We start from the raw sequence: 22,899 nt of genomic DNA on the forward strand, positions 1-22,899 counted from the left end.
CTTATCACCTCTGTTTATGTTAGCTTATCACCTCCGCTTATGTTGGTATACAGTTGGCATATCACCTTGGCTTATGTTGGCATGCTATTGGCTTATCACAATGGCTTATGTTGGCTTATCACTTATCACCTCTTCTTATGTTGGTATACAGTTAGCATATCACCTCTACTTATGTTGGCAAACAGCTGGCTTATCACATCTGCTTATGTTGGCAAACAGCTGGCTCATCACCTCTGCTTATGTTGGTATACAGCTGGCTTATCACCTTTGCTTATGTTGGCAAACAGATGGCTTATCACATCTGCTTATGTTGGCAAACAGCTGGCTCATCACCTCTGCTTATGTTGGTATACAGCTGGCTTATCACCTTTGCTTATGTTGGCAAACAGATGGCTTATCACCTCTGCTTATGTTGGTATACAGCTGGCTTATCACCTCTGCTTATGTTGGAATACAGCTGGCTTATCACCTCTACTTATGTTGGAATACAGTTGCTACTGTGATATGGTTATGACATGACTGTGATGTGATTGCAACTTTGCTGAAAGAAGTGTAAATCGCAATTCAATCACCTACTCCACTATCCTGACTATCACTCTCTCTGATTGGTCAACTCCATATTGGAGTGAGTGAGAGAGTTGGATTCAATGTCAATTTGAACAGTATTCCAGTCATATCACAGCATGTCAGCTTAATGTGGAAGGAAATCCTGAAGTGATGCAGGTCTCAGACGTTCACCACTTTGGTGAAACCATCGAGCATGGTTATGGTGCAGACAAAAAGAGAAACACAACTGGGGAGAACCGGGATTTGAACCCACAATCTTAGGTGTGTGGTGCCTAAGACAACTGGGCCACCTGTGCCCCTCTCTACACTGGAAGGCAGAGGCAATCCCATCTACTGACCATTGACTTGTATTGACCAGCAATTTGTCTGAGGAAGCTAGTTATTACACAGCTATTGTGCTATCAACACAGTGGTAATTCAGTCTAGCACCACACAATGTTAAACTGATGAGAACCTCAACAAGATGGCTTCTATCTTGTGGTGACACTATCCCCAAGCTCTCCATGCAAAGGTCATTTTGTTCTTAGAATAACATAACATTGTTCTGGTAAAGTGTCTCGGATTGCTTGTAGTCTATAGCTTGTCCAGTGGGGGGCATAACATTACCTACTTGTAAACCAACACATGGCTTGCAGGGTTCGAAGTGTCCACTCTGATATAACAGAGGCAGATGAAGCTGGTACGTGTGATACGAGCAGCCCATATTAAAAAAATATATTCATCCAAGTACCGAATAAACAGATTAATATGATTTCGGAACTGATAATTATGAAACAAATACATTAGCTTGTGATTTATATACTACATGAAAGAAGTCAAAGAACAACTAATTTTTTCATGTCTATAGTTTATATGTTGCCATGACACTAAAATTCAGGTGTTTTTTAACTTGTACACAAGTTTAAATGAAATTTTGTTCTTTTGTTAAAAATTAAAAATGCTCTCTTTATTAACAGGATAGGAATTTGAATAATAACAACAAAATAATGTTGCCAGTGAAAATCCCAGATTTTAGGATAATGTACTCGTAACAGCATGTCTACAGAATTTCACATCAACAAAGAAATATATTTCTGTTATCCAGATATGACTTTAGCCATGCAGTGTTTGCATGGGATAACTGCCACATTGTCCACTTCAAAGACACATTGGGGCGGTCGGGTAGCCTCGTGGTTAAAGCATTCGCTCGTCTTGCCAAAGACCCATGTTCGATTCCCAACATGGGTACAATGTGTAAAGCCCATTTCTGGTGTCCCCCGCTGTGATAATGCTGGAATATTGCTAAAAGTGGCGTTAAACCATACTCACTCACTCACTCACTCACTCAAAGACACATCCATCAAATGAGGCATCCAACAAATGTAGAATCATGACTTGTGCAGAACAACCATCAGTCTTTCAGCATTCTGGTACATATACCCCCCCAAAAGATTATTGTGACACAGATTATTTTCTGTAACAAACCTAAAGTTTTGGACTTTAACTAGGGAAAAGCTTGAAGAATAAGCAGCCAAACAAAAGTCGCCTGTATTGCATAATCACAAACATTTGGGAGAAACTGCATCAAAAGTTCTCCATAAAGGCCAGATATCCAATCCTAAATCGCTGGTGATTTCAGAAAATGACAGATAGCAAGCTCAACATCCACAGGAACACTGGCACTAATGGCAACGTCATCAACAGAACAACAACATCGGAGATTGTTCCCGTAGTGACCACCCATCTGTGACAACCCCTCGCCAAGACAATTGATTCAAACCATCTTCAACATCTGACATCTTTCGACACAGGTTCCAGTTGGCTACCCACGATGCATCTGCCTGATGTCAGGACTTCTCCAGTGGTGCAGACAATACTTGCAGTGGACCGCATGTCGCTGAAGTTGTGCAGCAGTATCTGACAAAGACCAATTTCAATGTGTCTGCAAGACCACTAGATCTGTCACCAATCGAACATGTCTGGGATGAAATGGAAGGACAATAATGATATCTTCCAAATACCCTCGGAGCGTCTGGGTAGCCTAGTGGTTAAAGCGTTCGCTCCTCATGCCGAAGACCCGGGTTCGATTCCCGACATGGGTACAATGTGTGAAGCCCATTACTGGTGTCCCCTGACATTGCTAGAAGCGGCATAAAACCATACTCCCTCACTCACTCCAAATCCCCTCAAAACAAGGCAGGTATAATCTTTCCTCAGATATTGAATGTCATTCTCAATGCCTTTCTTCAATGCTGAGCGACCTGAATGAGGTGAAGGTGTCAGGCCTGCATCAATGACTGTGTGAACTTGCCTCTGAACCCCTTACATGGCATGACTCAATCAGTAGCATAGGTCTGGAGTGCTGTTCACATGGACTGATGCTCTTAACCTTCAGACATCCTTCTGTCCAAGTGACATTATTCCATCCACAGCAGATTCGCTCCGTTTCTTGGTACAAAAACTTTGCCTTTGAGTACATAATGTCTTGTTCTTGGCAGATCATTAAAAACTTGTTGAAAGAGTAGTATTTGGGGGACACCCCCTGCTTTTTTTGTGACATCATCTTTTGACATAATCCGAATGGATTTTAAACTTTTCTTCTGCAGCAGCAATTATGACAAATGTCGATGCAGTTCTATCAAGCATCTCCCATGATGCCATGCACTGTCATATTGACCTTTCGCTAAGTACAGACCAAGCATCCAGCCTTAACTCTCCATAAAGCGGTGATGAGCCATTACCCACAGAGCAGTGCTTTACTTGAACGAAGCATTTCTTTTGTTGGAGCATTCTCGTTGTGATTAAACTGCCAGAAGGTGAGTGTCTGAGTATAGCCGTTAGCTGCACAAATGTTGGGTGTCTGGCACAAATTACATTGAATGACAACATGTTTGGGAACTCTATCTCCCCATCTCAGTTTGACTTGGTGCTTGTAATCCTGCTTGTACCACAAGAAGTAATCAGTGACCAGCAAGGTTGCATGTCAACCTTCATCAAGGTCACAGCCCCCTGTTTTCAAATGTCAAGTGCCACCTTGAAGGATGAGACAGCTTTGAAGACAAGGCTACATGTTTAAGTATCTTAGATAATAAGAGGATTCTGACTTTTTCAGACATCCATTAATCATGCCAGAAAGGTATCCTTACTTTTTACATACACAGATAACTTCAGTGTGCGATGATTGAAGTTGTGGATTCAAGTCTTGTACTTTCATCTTTTTCGGGATGATATACGGAAAAAGTGTAATGTGTTTTGGCAGGACTTTAAGCTTGGAAATGGGCCAGTATAAGAACAACAACCTTCCTACATGGAAACAGCCATGCAGTGTCAGAACAACAAACTTCCTACATGGAAACACCTCGGTAAGAACAACAACCTTCCTACATGGAAACAGCCAGTGTCAGAACAACAACCTACCTACATGGAAACACCAAGTGTCAGAACAACAACCTTCCTACATGGAAACACCTCGGTAAGAACAACAACCTTCCAACATGGAAACAGCCAGTGTCAGAACAACAACCTTCCAACATGGAAACACCTCGGTAAGAACAACAACCTTCCTACATGGAAACAGCCAGTGTCAGAACAACAACCTTCCAACATGGAAACACCTCGGTAAGAACAACAACCTTCCTACATGGAAACAGCCAGTGTCAGAACAACAAACTTCCTACATGGAAACACCTCAGTAAGAACAACAACCTTCCTACATGGAAACAGCCAGTGTCAGAACAACAACCTCTTACATGGAAACAGCCAGTGTCAGAACAACAACCTTCCTACATGGAAACAGCCAGTGTCAGAACAACAACCTTCCTACATGGAAACAGCCAGTGTCAGAACAACAACCTTCCAACATGGAAACAGCCAGTGTCAGAACAACAACCTTCCTACATGGAAACAGCCAGTGTCAGAACAACAACCTTCCAACATGGAAACAGCCAGTGTCAGAACAACAACCTTCCTACATGGAAACAGCCAGTGTCAGAACAACAACCTTCCAACATGGAAACAGCCAGTGTCAGAACAACAACCTTCCTACATGGAAACAGCCAGTGTCAGAACAACAACATTCCTACATGGAAACAGCCAGTGTCAGAACAACAACCTTCCTACATGGAAACAGCCAGTGTCAGAACAACAACCTTCCTACATGGAAACACCAGTGTCAGAACAACAACCTTCCAACATGGAAACAGCCAGTGTCAGAACAACAACCTTCCTACATGGAAACAGCCAGCGTAAGAACAACAACCTTCCAACATGGAAACAGCCAGTGTCAGAACAACAACCTTCCATCATGGAAACAACCAGTGTCAGAACAACAACCTTCCTACATGGAAACAGCCAGTGTCAGAACAACAACCTTCCTACATGGAAACAGCCAGTGTCAGAACAACAACCTTCCTACATGGAAACAGCCAGTGTCAGAACAACAACCTTCCTACATGGAAACAGCCAGTGTCAGAACAACAACCTTCCATCATGGAAACAGCCAGTGTCAGAACAACAACCTTCCATCATGGAAACAGCCAGTGTCAGAACAACAACCTTCCAACATGGAAACAGCCAGTGTCAGAACAACAACCTTCCGACATGGAAACAGCCAGTGTCAGAACAACAACCTTCCAACATGGAAACAGCCAGTGTCAGAACAACAACCTTCCGACATGGAAACAGCCAGTGTCAGAACAACAACCTTCCAACATGGAAACAGCCAGTGTCAGAACAACAACCTTCCGACATGGAAACAGCCAGTGTAAGAACAACAACCTTCCAACATGGAAACAGCCAGTGTCAGAACAACAACCTTCCTACATGGAAACAGCCAGCGTAAGAACAACAACCTTCCTACATGGAAACAGCCAGTGTCAGAACAACAACCTTCCTACATGGAAACAGCCAGTGTCAGAACAACAACCTTCCTACATGGAAACAGCCAGTGTCAGAACAACAACCTTCCTACATGGAAACAGCCAGTGTAAGAACAACAACCTTCCTACATGGAAACAGCCAGTGTCAGAACAACAACCTTCCAACATGGAAACAGCCAGTGTAAGAACAACAACCTTCCAACATGGAAACAGCCAGTGTCAGAACAACAACCTTCCAAAATGGAAACAGCCAGTGTCAGAACAACAACCTTCCTACATGGAAACAGCCAGTGTCAGAACAACAACCTTCCTACATGGAAACAGCCAGTGTCAGAACAACAACCTTCCTACATGGAAACAGCCAGTGTCAGAACAACAACCTTCCTACATGGAAACAGCCAGCGTCAGAACAACAACCTTCCAACATGGAAACAGCCAGTGTAAGAACAACAACCTTCCATCATGGAAACAGCCAGTGTCAGAACAACAACCTTCCTACATGGAAACAGCCAGTGTAAGAACAACAACCTTCCAACATGGAAACAGCCAGTGTCAGAACAACAACCTTCCTACATGGAAACAGCCAGTGTCAGAACAACAACCTTCCAACATGGAAACAGCCAGTGTCAGAACAACAACCTTCCTACATGGAAACAGCCAGTGTCAGAACAACAACCTTCCTACATGGAAACAGCCAGTGTAAGAACAACAACCTTCCAACATGGAAACAGCCAGTGTCAGAACAACAACCTTCCTACATGGAAACAGCCAGTGTCAGAACAACAACCTTCCTACATGGAAACAGCCAGTGTCAGAACAACAACCTTCCAACATGGAAACAGCCAGTGTCAGAACAACAACCTTCCTACATGGAAACAGCCAGTGTCAGAACAACAACCTTCCTACATGGAAACAGCCAGTGTAAGAACAACAACCTTCCAACATGGAAACAGCCAGTGTCAGAACAACAACCTTCCATCATGGAAACAGCCAGTGTAAGAACAACCTTATTACACTCAGATCTGAATTCTCACAAAGATCTGAGGACATCCTACTAAAGGTCACATCAACGTGAACTAAACTAACAAAAAGTCGACATTAGCAAACCAGAAAGAGGGACTGGTTTCAAACAGGCGACTTCCATTCAGACTATGTTATAAAACATATACCATGGCACCACTTGTACCATGTGATACAACAGGTGGCAGGCTACTGAAGATACAACTTTGTCAACATATACCTTGGCATCACTTGTACCATGTGATACAACAGGTGGCAGGCTACTGAATATACAATCTTGTCAACATGTACCATGGCACCACTTGTACCATGTGATACAACAGGTGGCAGGCTACTGAAGATACAATCTTGTCAACATGTACCATGGCACCACTTGTACCATGTGATACAACAGGTGGCAGGCTACTGAATATACAACCTTGTCAACATGTACCATGGCACCACTTGTACCATGTGATACAACAGGTGGCAGGCTACTGAAGATACAACTTTGTCAACATATACCTTGGCACCACTTGTACCATGTGATACAACAGGTGGCAGGCTACTGAATATACAACCTTGTCAACATATACCTTGGCACCACTTGTACCATGTGATACAACAGGTGGCAAGCTACTGAAGATACAACTTTGTCAACATGTACCATGGCACCACTTGTACCATGTGATACAACAGGTGGCAGGCTACTGAAGATAAAATCTTGTAAACATGTACCATGGCCCCGCTTGTACAATGTGATATCATCCACATCTCAGACTGACCAATCACCTAAACTATACAACTACTACAAATGACTGTTTCTGTTCGGCATTAATCCATTATATCACCTACCGGTATGCATGGTCCCCCTGAAGTCATGCGATATCCTGATTATCTACCCAGCTACATGGCATAATAACACAACACAAACATAAAACCTAGCCCCACGGAGGCCATTGATTATTTGATGGCCTGTTAACCTCATCTAAAACATTGGGACCCATGAAACCATGGGATAACCGCATGGGCCCAGAATAAGGGCAATAACAGTTCAATCACCCTCCCCAGACATCCTTGGAACCCTGGCTGACTTCAACCATCCTCGACATAACCCCATGGATGCATATTGCCAGGGTTCATCGCCTAATAGACAGTCTGCTCGATGACAAAATGACCTGACAAAACTATCCTCAACCAGGGCCCACTTGCACAAAGCGATCTTAGCACTACGACTATTGTAACCCTATGTTAAAGCATGGGAGTTAGGATCATCTTAGCACTTAGATCCTTTGTGCAAGTGGCCCTAGCCTCATGCGTTAACTTAATTTATTACCTATATGAGCAAGTATCAGGGTTTGTAAATGTCATATCCACATGAACGTATATATGGCTGCACATTAAGACTGGGTCACTAATGACATCGCCTCCACTGGGGTTACACGTTATTGTCCACTTCAAGATAATATTTTCTATACACAGGCTCATTTCTTATTTATTTGTGCAAATATGAATCATTTGATAGAAATAGATAATATAACGTCTGTGTACTATGATACTATGTAAAGCCAAAGTAGATTAAGTATTATGTTTTCACATCAGTAATATTGTCCAAGAGGAGACCTATACAGACGAGAAAAATCTCTAGGAATAATCCCTTCTTCCTCGACACCCATACTTCATAGGAATCACATCCTTCAACATTTTACATACACAGAAGTTTAAAAAAATAGTTTGCTATTTTTTTGTAATAAAAATTAAAATACTGAATTTTTTAACACTCAAGGTTAGCACTCGCTTTATCAAACAATGACATTCTTAAAATAATCAACATATTTTCACTCACTGAAGTAACTAAAGAAACCGCACATGAATACAGTGATAAAATAATAGTATCAAATCTAATAGTAAACTTATATAGCGACCATGTTAAGGTTAGGTTTATTCATCTTATCCATCACTGATGATAGAGCCCTGCATCCGATATTGCTGCAGGACAGTCGAACAAGCATGTCAAACCAGCGCTCCTTAAGATCAACTCATTGCTCCTGAAGATCAACTCAGGACAGTCCAACAAGTTCATCAAACTAGTTTCTACTTCCCATTCAGGACACATACAGACTTGATGGAAAAGGTTAAGCTGACACAGTGAGACTGTCTGTCAGATGGACACAACCCTCTCAACATATCCTTACAAAGTCCTTATCTAAATATTTAGCCCAAAGCAACCAACAGGGAAATGCCAAGTCTATGATGGACTCTGTACAGGGTGGCTCAAGTCACTGATATCTAACACCATGGCAACCAGTGCTATCATTACCCAATGACAATCTTCTTCATCTCATAGCTTCAGTTGAGCATCACTTGAAAGCCAATCTATCAGTGTTTATCCTCAATTTTCACCAGCAGTTAGTCTGTTGGTATGAGGGTGACAATCTAATTTTCTGTTCCTGAAGAGATCCTGACTCATCCTTCGACTGCCTGTCTGACTTAAGTCCCAAACATGTTTGTGTGACATATGTCGCAGGTCATCAAGGTCGCCAAGGTCATCAAGGTCGTCAAGGTCATCAGAGTGACCATCGTCTACCCCACACAATATGCTCTTGGTGTTCTAGAAGCTCAAGTAAAGAGGGGCGGTTGGGTAGCCTAGTGGTGAAAGCATTTGATCGTCACACCGAAGACCCGGGTTTCGATTCCTTACATTGGTACAATGTGTGAAGCCCATTTCTGGTGTCACCCGCCGTGATATTGCTGGAATATTGCTAAAAGCGGCGTAAAACCTCACTCACTCAAGTAAAGAACCAAAACATTTTTTCTACTAGGGCTGGGATGGGTAACTCAGGTACTCGGGTCAGGTTAGTCACGTGATATATTGTTTAATTACAAAAACTAACTATAGCTTAGTGGTTACTACACTACATATCTGTGCTTGTAGACCTCTGTGGCTTGGGGCCTTTTCCTCAATTAAATACAGCTGGGTTTGGCTGTTATATGTCCGAATTGTTACCTTGTTTCATTTTGTCACTGTCTGTACATCCCACTCTGCATTTCGTAACATTATGACTGGTCGATTCTAAACAAACATGACTTTTCATAGACTAGAGTAGCTTCCCTTGGATAAAGGGCAATTACTCTTGTGGGCGGACCAATGGATTGCTGTGAAAGGCAAGCAGAGATAATAAGTGTCGGAAATTGTTATTTTGCTTACCTGTAGTTATGCCACTGCCTAAGAAACAGGTTTCAGTTTGAACTATATTGACTGCTGTCATTGTCCGACAGACAAATCACTGACTTTGTGATGAATATATATTAACGCACACATTGCAGGAAAACGTGCAATATTTAGGAACCGTTTGAGATGGAAATAGGTTTTTCAAGGACAGAGTTTAAATAATGACATTTACGTTTGCTAAATACAATGTTTATTCCTAATAGGGTATCATCCTGAAACACACTTGCGTGATAACCTCGATATTAATGTTGTTAGCCACTCTCCTTTAATATAACCTCCACAAAGCATTGATATCCTTGGTCAAAAAGATGATTTGTTTTTAAGTTTCAAATCTGGAATATTTCCAAAGAGTTATTTATGATTTTATATCGCCAATTTGTATTTCCAATTATATAAAGAATAAAACTCAACTTTGATATTTGAAAGCCTTTTTGGTTTCCTTTTAATAAAAACTACTTTGTAGTCCAATCTGTCCACTATTACATGATAAGATGAAAGACATTTACCCTGCAAGTAAGGAAAGGGAAATTACAAACTAAAAAAACCTATTTCTTTGATAAAACGACAAATAACATCATTAACCCTATGGCCTGCATGGCCTAGACTGTATATAGTCACAAAATCAACAATAAACCACGAAACATAGAATGGTATCGGTATATTTCCACATGTATAATATGGAAAATAAAAATTAAAGTGGTGTATTAAAAATATCATGGTAAGTCCAAATCTATATGTATATTTAATATTTTTAAATAAAACTTAAAACCATAAGCAAGTTTAACATATATTCAGAGATTGAGCAGTTTTTGATAATGGTTACTGGGCCTTTTCTATGATTGTTTTCTGAAAATAATCTGTAATATACACAATAAAAATTAGATTGGTCATGTAAATTGGTCTTTGTAGATCGCTCATAAAGATTACTTACAGATTGGTCTAGAAATTGGTTGGGGTGTTTTTAATATGGTGAATACAGTACCGGTACTTAAGAGTCCTTTGCAAAACATAGGCATATGCAAAATGTCCCTTATACAGAAGGTCAGGTCAAAGTCGTCAGGAATGAAATCAAATACTGGTGGTTTTATCCAGTACAGCTTCTATTTATTGGTCCCAGAGAAGCCATAGAGGATGAAAAAATGTCTGCTTGCGACGAATAAATGCTGAAGACCGTGGGATGACAAAAGCCTGTACTTTTTCCCTTGACATAAAATCTGCTTGCCTGATCAGGTGACATAAAAACAGGCATGGACACAACAAACTAATTTCCAGCTTCTCACAATGGCTGCTCCGGAGATAATTGAAAGGACAGCCTGGAAGAGATTGAAAATCCAAACATTTCCGTGTCATTTGTTTTGTCTCAGGAATATTCTCAAAATAAATCATTCACACAAACGTCTCTATAGATTTAAACTGGTCGTCTCAAGTGCACGTTTATAGAGAAGATATTTTACATTATACAAATATTTTTAAAAAATGACAGTACTTGTAAGAAATACAAGTCTATTTTATTCTATTTGTTGTACAAGAAACTAAACACACATAGTAAGTTGAAGGCAGTGTGACAACTCTGACAGCCTGAGCCAGCACAAACTGTTCAAATGTTGGGAATCTCACTTTATGGGGAAAAAGTCACACTCTGTAGCAGCCAATCAGCAACACCAGGCTGAAGACTTGCTTGCCGGGTTATGTTTCATGAATACAAGGCCGTTGGTGGTTCCCACAGTTTGACTTACAATGATCTAAGCCCTGAGCATCCTACAGTGTGACTTACGATGATCTAAACCCTGAGCATCCTACAGTTAGACTTACGATGATCTAAACCCTGAGCATTCCACAGTTAGACTTACAATGATCTTAGCCCTGAGCATCCTACAGTTAGACTTACAATGATCTAAACCCTGAGCACCCCACAGTTAGACTTACGATGATCTAAACCCTGAGCACCCCACAGTTAGACTTACGATGATCTAAGCCCTTAGCATCCCACAGTTAAGACTTACAATAATCTAAGCTCTGAGCATTCCACAATTAGACTTATGATGATCTAAGCTGAGCATCCCACAGTTAGATTTATGATGATCTGAGCTCTGAGCATTCCACAGTTAGACTTACGATGATCTAAGCATTGAGCATTCCACAGTTAGACTTACGATGATCTAAGCATTGAGCATCCCACAGTTAGACTTACGATGATCTACCGTATATGACCGCGGATAAGCCGACCCCATAGATAAGCCGAGGTGTTAATTTGACCATTGAAATACGAAAGAAAATGATATGACCCGCAGATAAGCCGAATCAGGAATTGAAAGACAAAAAACGCTGCGAAGTCGGACTGCAAGACATGTGCCGGTACTCGCAAATATTCAAAAATATAAGATGAAAAACGTTGTAATTATATTGAAAAAGTCATTATTATTTCTAAAAAAGATTTAACAAACCAGTCATCCACTTTCATAATGTGGGAAGCTGTTTCTCGTGGTTTTTTTTAATCTCATAATGATCGTTCTATGTTGCCATCAACAACCAAGCGCCATTTTGTGAATCGGTGTATATAGAATTATGAACCAGTGAGAAAATATATCAGCTGGAGCGAAGACTCGCAGTTTGAATTCAGCATCGTAAGCATGGCGTTTTTGTTTAAAACTCATGATAAAAATGTCAGTCTGCAAAAATATACCAACTTTTATAACCCCCTTTACACCACTATTGTATGTTAATCCAATTGAATTAAATAAACTATCATACTACGAACACATTGAATGACCATCACTTACTCACAGGCTTCTCCAGTTTATTAAACTAATCTCTCGAAAACAAAGGAATTAAGCCCCTACTCCCAACACGATCGCTAAGCACCCACAACTTGAAAATGTTTGTGTAAACAACATGACAATACCAATCGGCCCGTTATTATCAATGCTCATTTCCTTGTGTACCGTGTTGCTTTAAACAACAGGAAGCAATCACAGTGGTCACCGTTCGTGACGTCACAGGTAACAGCTGATCACATGTTTTTGCAAATGGCGAACGGAATAACTCGCCGATACAGTTGTTTATTTGCCTCTTTCAATAAAGGTAGACACTTGTTCACTATCAATTTATGAACTTTGCAAAACGTACGTAATAGCTATTGGCGATTTTATCTGGGGATTATATATTATAGCTGTGAATTACATATATTGTTACATGTAAAGATTGTGGAGTTTACGAAGAACGATAAACTTTGAACATTCAATTGAAAACTTATTATCGGAAGGAGTAACATGCATAACATTTTTTTAATAATGACAACATTGGTGTATAATAATAACTTTATTGATAATTTATAAGAATAATGGCTCTAGTCGTGGCAACTTCCAAACTTTCGGGAAGTTGTAATCTATCGGACCGTCATTCAGCCGATGTTTCTGACAGATCACGATCTGAAAAATACTATCATGAAAGTGTATCCCGTGGATAAGCCGACCCCTTTCTACAGAATCTCTTTTCTGGTCCTCAAAATTCGGCTTATACGCGGTCATATACGGTAAGCATTGAGCATCCCACAGTTAGACTTACGATGATCTAAGGATTGAGCATCCCAAAGTTGGTACATGTATGTTGAGTTCACTTGCCCGCTAAGACATGATCTAAGCTTTGAGGCTCCAACAATTATTCCTACAAGAAAGACAAGACACTGAGGCACAGTGGGCATTTGGATGAGCAACACCAGAGCAACTGGGTCACCGGGACGTAGAAACTGGGGGCATCCGGACTTAGCAGGTGACAGCAATAAAAGCATCGCTTGCCTGGAACATCTGTTTGTCTAGATGTAAAGTAGAAAGTGGATAAAGGATGCAATCCACCACAGATAATCTCACTCTCTCAAAAGCAGATTAAAATTAATGAAAATCAAAATTAAGATTAAAACAGCAGCAATATCCCAGCCATATGTTTCAGACATTAGTTACTCTCTCACTAGCCTTGCTCCAAGGCTGTACTGAAAGAAAAATCCATGGATGTGTAGAAATTCTATCCTCCTAATAGGCAAGTCTAAACATGCGGTCGAGACTCCAGTCTCTTATAGGGACAACTTGCTTATATTATTTACATAATCTAGAACTTATGATTAAAACTAATAATTATTGCCTAAGAGACTTGTGCAAGTCTACTCTCTCACCATTGGGAAGATGTTCTCAGAGGCCCTTGAGATGAAGTAAATGAGGTTTCACACCCAAGCACAACTATACCACACGTTTGTCCACCATAATCTACCCTGGAAGAGGGAACACTGTGGTCGATAGCGCGAGCATCAACCCCTGTCATCAGATGACACCCACAGTAAATCGCCTGCTAGGGCTGGGACAAGTCAAGATTATGAACCCGGGTACCCACATCCCTATTACCCGACCCTAACACCCCTGGGTACCCGCTGTTGTTTTCAAAAGATAGGTACAAAATGTCTGATCAGGAATAGTTTGACAGTAGCTTGAGCAAAATGTATTTAGATACATGTATAAAACGATCTGGTCATGCATATACACTTAAGTCAACTGAAGTTTTGTCTTTATTCAAACATATATAAGTCAGAAGGAATGCATTCATAGTCATGAAGAAATGCGAACATTAGTGACCTGTGTGACCATGTCGTTATAGTGATTTTTTGTCATGGAACAATATATCACGTGACTCACGACGGGTCTGGGTAGTCTTGTGGGTACCCGAGTCCTACTCAGTACCCACTGGGACCGAGTACCCGAGTTAACTGTCCCAGCCCTATCGCCTACCTATTGAGGAATTATCTTAGTGGTCTCAATTCCAGCACCCACAGTACTACTGTACCTGACTGTAGATAAGTCAATCTCCTAGATAAGAGAAGGTATTAACTTAGTCCTTGAAATCTGTATCAAAATGTTATGTACGGTAGTTAAGCAGGACCCCCAACCAGGGGTCAGGAAAGTTTAAAATCCCAATCGGACATTTGCATATAGGCCATTTATGCCCCCTTCAAATAGTGTATTTTAGTACTACTTTTCACACACATTACAAGTTGTTACGTTCACTATAGGTTCTACTACACCAAATCAGTACCAGTTTGGAGAGTGCGGTTTTCGTAGGGAGCCTTCAGTGCAGATCGAGAGATATCTGCAGGCTGTGATTGGAGGATATTCTGTAAGATTTTTATGTCTTTCAAATGTACATCCATCCAGTTATTAAAACTGACCATGTTTTTCTATATTTAGTACTGTCTTTTTCAACATGATGACTTATGCTGAATGTGACCACAGCTATTTTCAAGTAGGTGACATTTGGTGCGAAACTGGGGGTGGTGTGTTTAGCTTCCGGTACTCGGAAAAGGAGCTGGCTAAGCTAGTCATTTTTATTTTTTTTATTGCTGTTCTAAGGCCAAACTGTGCACACACGTACAGGTAATAGCTGTTGAATGCTTAGTTATTTTAAAAAAAATCATAACGTTACTATAGAAGTCTATGGGAAAACATTTGGTTGTGTGTAACCTATAGCACCCCACCTAAAACTCGTCATGATCTGTCACAGGAATTATCCACAAGTCTGTGTTGAATTACACAAGTTAATCGTGTCGTTACACCATCGGTAATAAAAAGTGTTTAATTGTATATCTGAACTGTTTGTGACCTACCTTATCTATTTTATTAATTTTATTCAAACTTTCATTCAATAATAAAGAGTCACAAATATCTCCATTTATGCAATCTGCATGTTAATTGATGTGGGAAAATGGTTGAGATTTCATCATAAATCATTGGTCTTAATCACTCATCACACATAATCACATAAAACTACTTTTTGTGTTTCTGGAAATTGCAAGTCAAAGTTCCAATTTTCATCATAATTTGAAATTTATCAATCTTTTTTCTTAAATAAAAATGCCAGATTGGCTTCAAATTAATGATGAAATTGTCATCTGATCTTGAACAGATCTAATAAAAACACTAAACACTAAAAAAAACCATTTGATATTGAATAGATTTTCTTCAAAATTTATTTGGGTCAGTTATAATCAATTACTGAAAAAGGCAATGGGTAATTATTTTCTGTTCAATAACTGATTATAATGAATCACTGAAACATCTTTTCTGTCAACATAATGATGGAAGAAACTAGCATTTATCAAGTGTCTTCAAAAGGTAATGAATTAGGTCCTTCACTTCAGTGCTCCTGTTGAAGGTGGTGTTATGATAAGCTTGTTCTGTATGTACAAGGTGTACATTAAGAAAATACTGTATTGATCTAGGTATGCTGGAATGAGCAGCTATTAAATAAATTGCCTCTCACACAATGCCATTCAATTATTTTTGCTTCAAGAACAGTTTTGTCACTTTAAAAAAAACCTCAGATTTATGCAGTGTAATATTTCATGCATGAATATTCAGTATTTTGAGGAGATGAAAGAACATACCTGCTATGGGGAGACCCATGCTGCTGATTGAATGGATGTGATCAGAAATATGGATCTCCTGCATGAGAGAGCATGTCGGCATAATTTACGTCATTTACATCCCCACACCCCCACAGCAGGATAGCCAGGCCAGTTTCAGTCGGAACTTGGGTCTGTGAACAAGTCACTCATGAACCCTGCCTTCGAAGTGGTCAAGATCTAAACTTTGTTATCAGTCAGCATGTGCCCAAAAGGTTTGAGTCATCATCACTATCATCATCATCATCATGATGACATCATCATAATTATCACTTCATCACCATCATGACATCATCACTTCATCACATCATAATCATCACCATCATGACATCATCACTTCATCACAATCATCATAATAATCACCATCATAATCATCACCATCATGACATAACCATAATCATCACCACCATGACATCATCACCATCATGATATCATGATCATCACCATCATGACATCATAATCCTCATCAACATCAAATCATAATAATCATCACCATCATGACATCGTCACTTCATCACCATAATCATCACCATCATGATATCATAATCATCACTTCATCACCATCATGATATAATCATCACTTCATCACCATCCTGACATCATCACCATTATGCCATCATCATAATCATCACTTCATCACCATCATCATAATCATCGCCATCATGATATCATCATCACCATCATTACATCATCATAATCATCACTATCATGACATCATCATCACCGTCATGACATCATCACCACCATCATGATATCACCATCATCATAATCATCTAACCATTGGGATGGAATTGATTGAACAGTTCAGTGATACATATCTACATTTACCATACATCCTCAAAAGTAACCTGGTGGCCAAGTTTAGACTGGCAAGGAGGCAAGTCCTGTTTCTAGTTTACAATCTCTAATGCAGGACTTATTTAGGTTCATGGATTGACAAAATATGAGGGACATGTATCTTCATATCAATGTAGCAGGGCGTGGAGTAATCCACCAGATGAAATTCTTTCCTTGTCAGCTTGCTACTGGGGTTAACCTCTTTGGTCTTTGGCCTCTTTCGCAAAGGTGTCTGACCTTGGATCAGAATGACCCTGGTTCAAATCCTATCATGAGACTCGGAAATTTGATAGCAGCTACATCAATATAAGATATTGTTCAATCAATGCAACTGGGGCATCCAGAGGGGGAGGCTACAAGGTTGTCTCCCCTCACCCACTCTTTCTTCAGACAATCTGAGTGACAACCTCTATCATGTGCTTTTGGTAACTTTGAGACCTGGCTAGTATCCAACCTGTTTCAAAATCCTGGATTCATATCCGATTGCAAAATGATACATTTTATAAAAGTGATTACTCACAGATTCAACATATATCTACAGTTCCAAATGAAACTGGAAATCTAACAGTTTATCAACTCTGTGACCCAATAGAAACCATTACAATGTTTTCCCAAAGCAGCCTGTGTGACTTGTTACAGTAATATATTCAAAATTCAAAACAAATTTTCACAACAGATTGACATAAGCTGCTAAACAACTCATATCGCAACCAAATTTCCAGGAAATATTCCCGAAATACCTTTCAAATTGTACTTATCATACACAGACGAAAACAATAATAAGTCTATCTTTTCTAGACGTCCACTTAAGTCCACTGAAATAACTACAGGGATCATATTTACATGGCTTACATTCAGACGGGCTATTTTCTACAACCTTAAGTGTATTGAACAACTTAAGTGCCAATGCTTGTTTGCCCACTTCCGTAAAGCTGCAACTCCTTGGCGCTAGTGTTTCCTCAATCATGGAAGCCCAGGGTAATATTGCTCGTATCCCACATCTCAACACAATACACACCGTCTGAATGTAACATGTAATGCTAATGATGAAACATTGTTACAGCTGCTTCTTATATCGAAGGATCTCTCATAAATGTGCCAATTTTTAATAATCTAACCAGCAAAGTAATCATCCAAATATAGATATCCCTCATCAAAAGTCCACACTGTCAGTGACAAAAAAGAAGAATGTGTTGTGTGAAATAATCAGACAGATATATATTAATGACCTGTCAAGTGGTATCAGATGGGGGCAGAGTTCTAGGTGCTACAAAAAGTTGACACTCCACAATTGTGGCTTATTTTTGTATGACCCTGCTAATATTCTTGTCCAATATTTCATGATCTCTAGGATGCAAATTGCCGAAGATAATCATCAAAGACAAATATTATTAATATTTGAAAAATTAAATCCAATGAAATCTTTTGTTCTGAAAGAAGTAATTTCTAGTAGAATAGGTCTTCAGCAACCCATGCTTGCTGAAAAAGGCAACTATGCTTGTCGTAAGAGGCGACTAACGGGATCGGGTGGTAAACAACAAACAAACAAACAATACTAAATAATTGATATCCAAGAATTCACCTCCTAGAAATAGCTGAAGAACAAATGATTAGACACTTTTAGACACAATTAAGGTTCATTAACGAAACCAATACATATTCTCCAACAACAGATTCCAGCATTCTTTTATCCCCCTCCCAAGCCCTGAGGCGAATGATCATTTTACATGCAAATAGTGTATACCAAAAAACACATTTACATCATAACAAAAAGGCTTGTACAAGAAACATCAATCAGTTTTGATAGCTTGGAATACAGAGATGTCCTACCTGGCTGATATATTGTCTTGTAGCATGGCGTCGCATGGTATATCAAAGAATTACTGCCATGACCCACAAGATGTAAGTCTTGGAGAAGTAAACACACCATACACCACCGCCCCTTCCTTGGAGCTTAGCTGTTATCACATGGAAGTATGTGGGCTATGTGTAGTAGGGCATGGCCTTTGTCACAGGCACAAGAAGATGGGGATAAAGCTCCTCAGTCTCTATCAGTGTTCCCACACACCACAATCACCTTTACTCATGGTCAGCGTGCTGAATATATACCTTATATCATGTAAAATAGGAACCCTTTACATATAGAATATAGGAACCTTTAACACATAGAATATTGAAACCCTTTACGCATAGAATATAGAAACCCTTTACACATAGAATATAGAAACCCTTTGCACATAATATATAGAAACCCTTTACACATAGAATATAGAAGCCCTTTGCACATAGAATATAGAAACCCTTTACACATAGAATATAGAAACCCTTTACACATAGAATATTGAAATCCTTTACATATAGAATATTGAAATCCTTTACACATAGAATATAGGAACCCTTTACACATAGAATATAGAAACCTTTAACACATAGGATATAGAAACCCTTTACACATAGAACATGGATCCCGTTAGTCGCCTCATACGACAAGCACAGTCGCTTTTTAAGGCAAGCATTGGTTGCGGAAGATCTATTCCTAGCCGGATCTTCAGGGGTCTTGTGTTGTATCAGAGACCATATACTGGAAAATGGTCTCTGGTTGTATGTATAAACTGTCAGAGTCAAGTAGTGCATGTTGTTCTTAGTCACTCTGAACTTTCGTGTCATGTGACACTGAACTCACTTCTCTGTAAGACACACCACTCTGAATGCAAGTGTTCTTGTAATGTCATATGAGTAAACACTGTCAATCCCCATTCCCAAGTTTGGGAAAACAAGGGCAAAAGTGAGCGTGGCTCACTTATACCCCCGACCCGCCTAGCGTGTCAGTAGTTTCAAATCAAATAGCTAAAAAATAGTGCCAAGCGTGGCCCTGTAGCTCACCTGGAAATACCAAGTTTCAGTGAAATAACTGAAAAAGTGAAAAAGTAAGCAGAGCTTACTAATACCCCCAACTTCAACCTTTTCAGTGTCAACTCTGCTTTAGTCATGCAAGCTATTTTCACAGTACTAATATAAATGAGTAAAAATGGAACCAGATCGAGCCTACAAATACCCCTGATTGTTAAACTTTTATACATTTACCCTGTTATTGTAAAAAAGAGTACCACAATATAAGGTTAGAGTTTGAAAAATTCATAAAAAAATGGAAAATTAATAAAAACATTTTTTTTTTCTTTTGACTGCACCCCTCCATATGACACAGCTTATATGTACTAAGTTTGAGATGAATCCACTAAATAGTTTAAGAGAAATCGATAGGACAAAGTTTCCGGACGGACGGACGACCTTAAAGGTCGGGGGTATAATAAATGTTCTTATCCATATAACATAACATGGGCACTTAGTTTCCAGTGTTAGATAATTCCCAGGAGTATGTTGACAGCTCCAGGCTATACAAGACATTAGGGGGTGATAGGGGGCAGTCCTTCTCCATGGCTGATACACCCACATCGCTGTCCCTCCAAGGGAGATACAGATAATACCAGAGTCACTGCAAGCTGTCCTCCCCTAGAACTAGGCATGCATGAACACCGCCAGACATGTGGCTAACATTAGGGATATGGCTTATCTTAATTACTAATTGGCTAACACTGTAACCTATGTTAAACAAAGTAGACACAATCTTTATCAGGATGTGTGAGTAGGTCTGTTGCTAAAGACGTTATGACACTGCTGTGAGCCATGTCTGGTCCAAAGACGTATATACGTCTTTGTCTGGTCACATCACTAGGCTCAGCGGTCAGCCTGTTATTCCATGTCTGGTCATATCACAGCGGTCAGACTGTTATTTCATGTCTGGTCACGTTACTAGGAGCGGTGTATGGAACCAGCTGTCAGCTTGTTATTCAATGTCTGGTCACATCACTAGGAGCGGTGTATGGAACCAGCTCTCAGCTTGTTATTCAATGTCTGGTCACATCACTAGGAGCGGTGTATGGAACCAGCTGTCAGCTTGTTATTCAATGTCTGGTCACATCACTAGGAGCGGTGTATGGAACCAGCTCTCAGCTTGTTATTCAATGCCTGGTCACATCACTAGGAGCCGTGTTTAGAACCAGCTGTCAGCTTGTTATTCAATGTCTGGTCACATCACTAGCAGCGGTGTATGGAACCAGCTGTCAGCTTGTTATTTAATGTCTGGTCACATCACTAGGAGCGGTGTATGGAACCAGCTGTCAGCTTGTTATTCAATGTCTGGTCACATCACTAGGAGCGGTGTATGGAACCAGCTGTCAGCTTGTTATTCAATGTCTGGTCACATCACTAGGACCGGTGTATGGAACCAGCTGTCAGCTTGTTATTCAATGTCTGGTCACATCACTAGGAGCAGTGTATGAAACCAGCTGTCAGCTTGTTATTCAATGCCTGGTCACATCACTAGGAGCGGTGTATGGAACCAGCTGTCAGCTTGTTATTCAATGTCTGGTCACATCACTAGGAACGGTGTATGGAACCAGCTGTCAGCTTGTTATTCAATGTCTGGTCACATCACTAGGAGCGGTGTATGGAACCAGCTGTCAGCTTGTTATTCAATGTCTGGTCACATCACTAGGAGCGATGTATGGAACCAGCTGTCAGCTTGTTATTCAATGTCTGGTCACATCACTAGGAGCGGTGTATGGAACCAGCTGTCAGCTTGTTATTCAATGTCTGGTCACATCACTAGGAGTGGTGTATGAAACCAGCTGTCAGCTTGTTATTCAATCTCTGGTCACATCACTAGGAGCGGTGTATGGAACCAGCTGTCAGCTTGTTATTCAATGTCTGGTCACATCACTAGGAACGGTGTATGGAACCAGCTGTCAGCTTGTTATTCAATGCCTGGTCACATCACTAGGAGCGGTGTATGGAACCAGCTGTCAGCTTGTTATTCAATGTCTGGTCACATCACTAGGAGCGATGTATGGAACCAGCTGTCAGCTTGTTATTCAATGTCTGGTCACATCACTAGGAGCGGTGTATGGAACCAGCTGTCAGCTTGTTATTCAATGTCTGGTCACATCACTAGGAGTGGTGTATGAAACCAGCTGTCAGCTTGTTATTCAATCTCTGGTCACATCACTAGGAGCGGTGTATGGAACCAGCTGTCAGCTTGTTATTCAATGCCTGGTCACATCACTAGGAGCGGTGTATGGAACCAGCTGTCAGCTTGTTATTCAATGTCTGGTCACATCACTAGGAGCGGTGTATGGAACCAGCTGTCAGCTTGTTATTCAATGTCTGGTCACATCACTAGGAGCGGTGTATGGAACCAGCTGTCAGCTTGACTCAGCAATATTCCAGCTATATGACAACGTTCTGTAAATAATCAAGTCTGGACAAGACAATCCAGTCATTGACATCGTGAGCATCGATCCACATAATTAGGATACAATGACATGCATCAATCAAGTTACCAAGCCTGACCACCCGATCGCGTTAGGCACCACAAGCATAGTCGCCTTTTACGGCAAGAGTGAGTGAGCGAGCGAGTGAGTTTGATTTTACGCCGCTTTTAGCAATATTCCAGCAATATCACGGCGGGGGACACCAGAAATGGGCCTCACACATTGTACCCATGTCGGGAATCGAACCCGGGTCTTCGGCGTGACGAGCGAACTCTTTAACCACTAGGCTACCCTGACCGCCCCTTTTACGGCAAGAATGGGTTGCTGAAGACCAATTCAACCCTGGACCTTCACGGGTCGTCTGACCATGTTGAATTCATTGGTAAGAGTGAGTAAGTGAGTTGGGTTTTACTCTACTTAAATAATTCCACCAGCCATATTACGGTAGGAAAACCAAGAATGGGAGTCACACATGTTACCTGTGGGATTTGAACCAAGACCATCCATGAAGAAACAACCTCTACCCCACCTCGTCTTCTCCTTTACTCCCATTCTAAATCCTTCATACAAAATAATTAAGGTTCTTTATGACATACACCCATCATCATAGATACCTTTAAACCTTGCCTGGGTCAC

General features: G+C 40.4%; 1 protein-coding gene across 4 annotated transcripts in view; it reads right to left on the reverse strand.

Annotated features, from left to right (window-relative positions):
• LOC124110471 (mucin-5AC-like) overlaps positions 1–22,899 on the reverse strand; it is a 98,346-nt gene that overhangs the window by 31,534 nt on the left and 43,913 nt on the right. Inside the window, exon 1 of one of the 4 annotated variants that reach the window (XM_048388053.1) lies at positions 18,764–18,946. The exons of 2 other annotated variants lie outside the window; for them this stretch is intronic. The gene's annotated coding sequence lies outside the window, so the exon portion shown is untranslated. Of the gene's footprint in view, positions 1–16,078; positions 16,191–18,763; positions 18,947–22,899 lie in introns of those variants that run through there. One more of the 4 variants, XM_048388052.1, reaches the window with a different exon arrangement.

The sequence above is a fragment of the Haliotis rufescens genome, unplaced genomic scaffold, assembly GCF_023055435.1.
Source record: "Haliotis rufescens isolate VD_foot unplaced genomic scaffold, xgHalRufe1.0.p SCAF_7, whole genome shotgun sequence".
Classification (NCBI taxonomy): domain Eukaryota; kingdom Metazoa; phylum Mollusca; class Gastropoda; order Lepetellida; family Haliotidae; genus Haliotis; species Haliotis rufescens.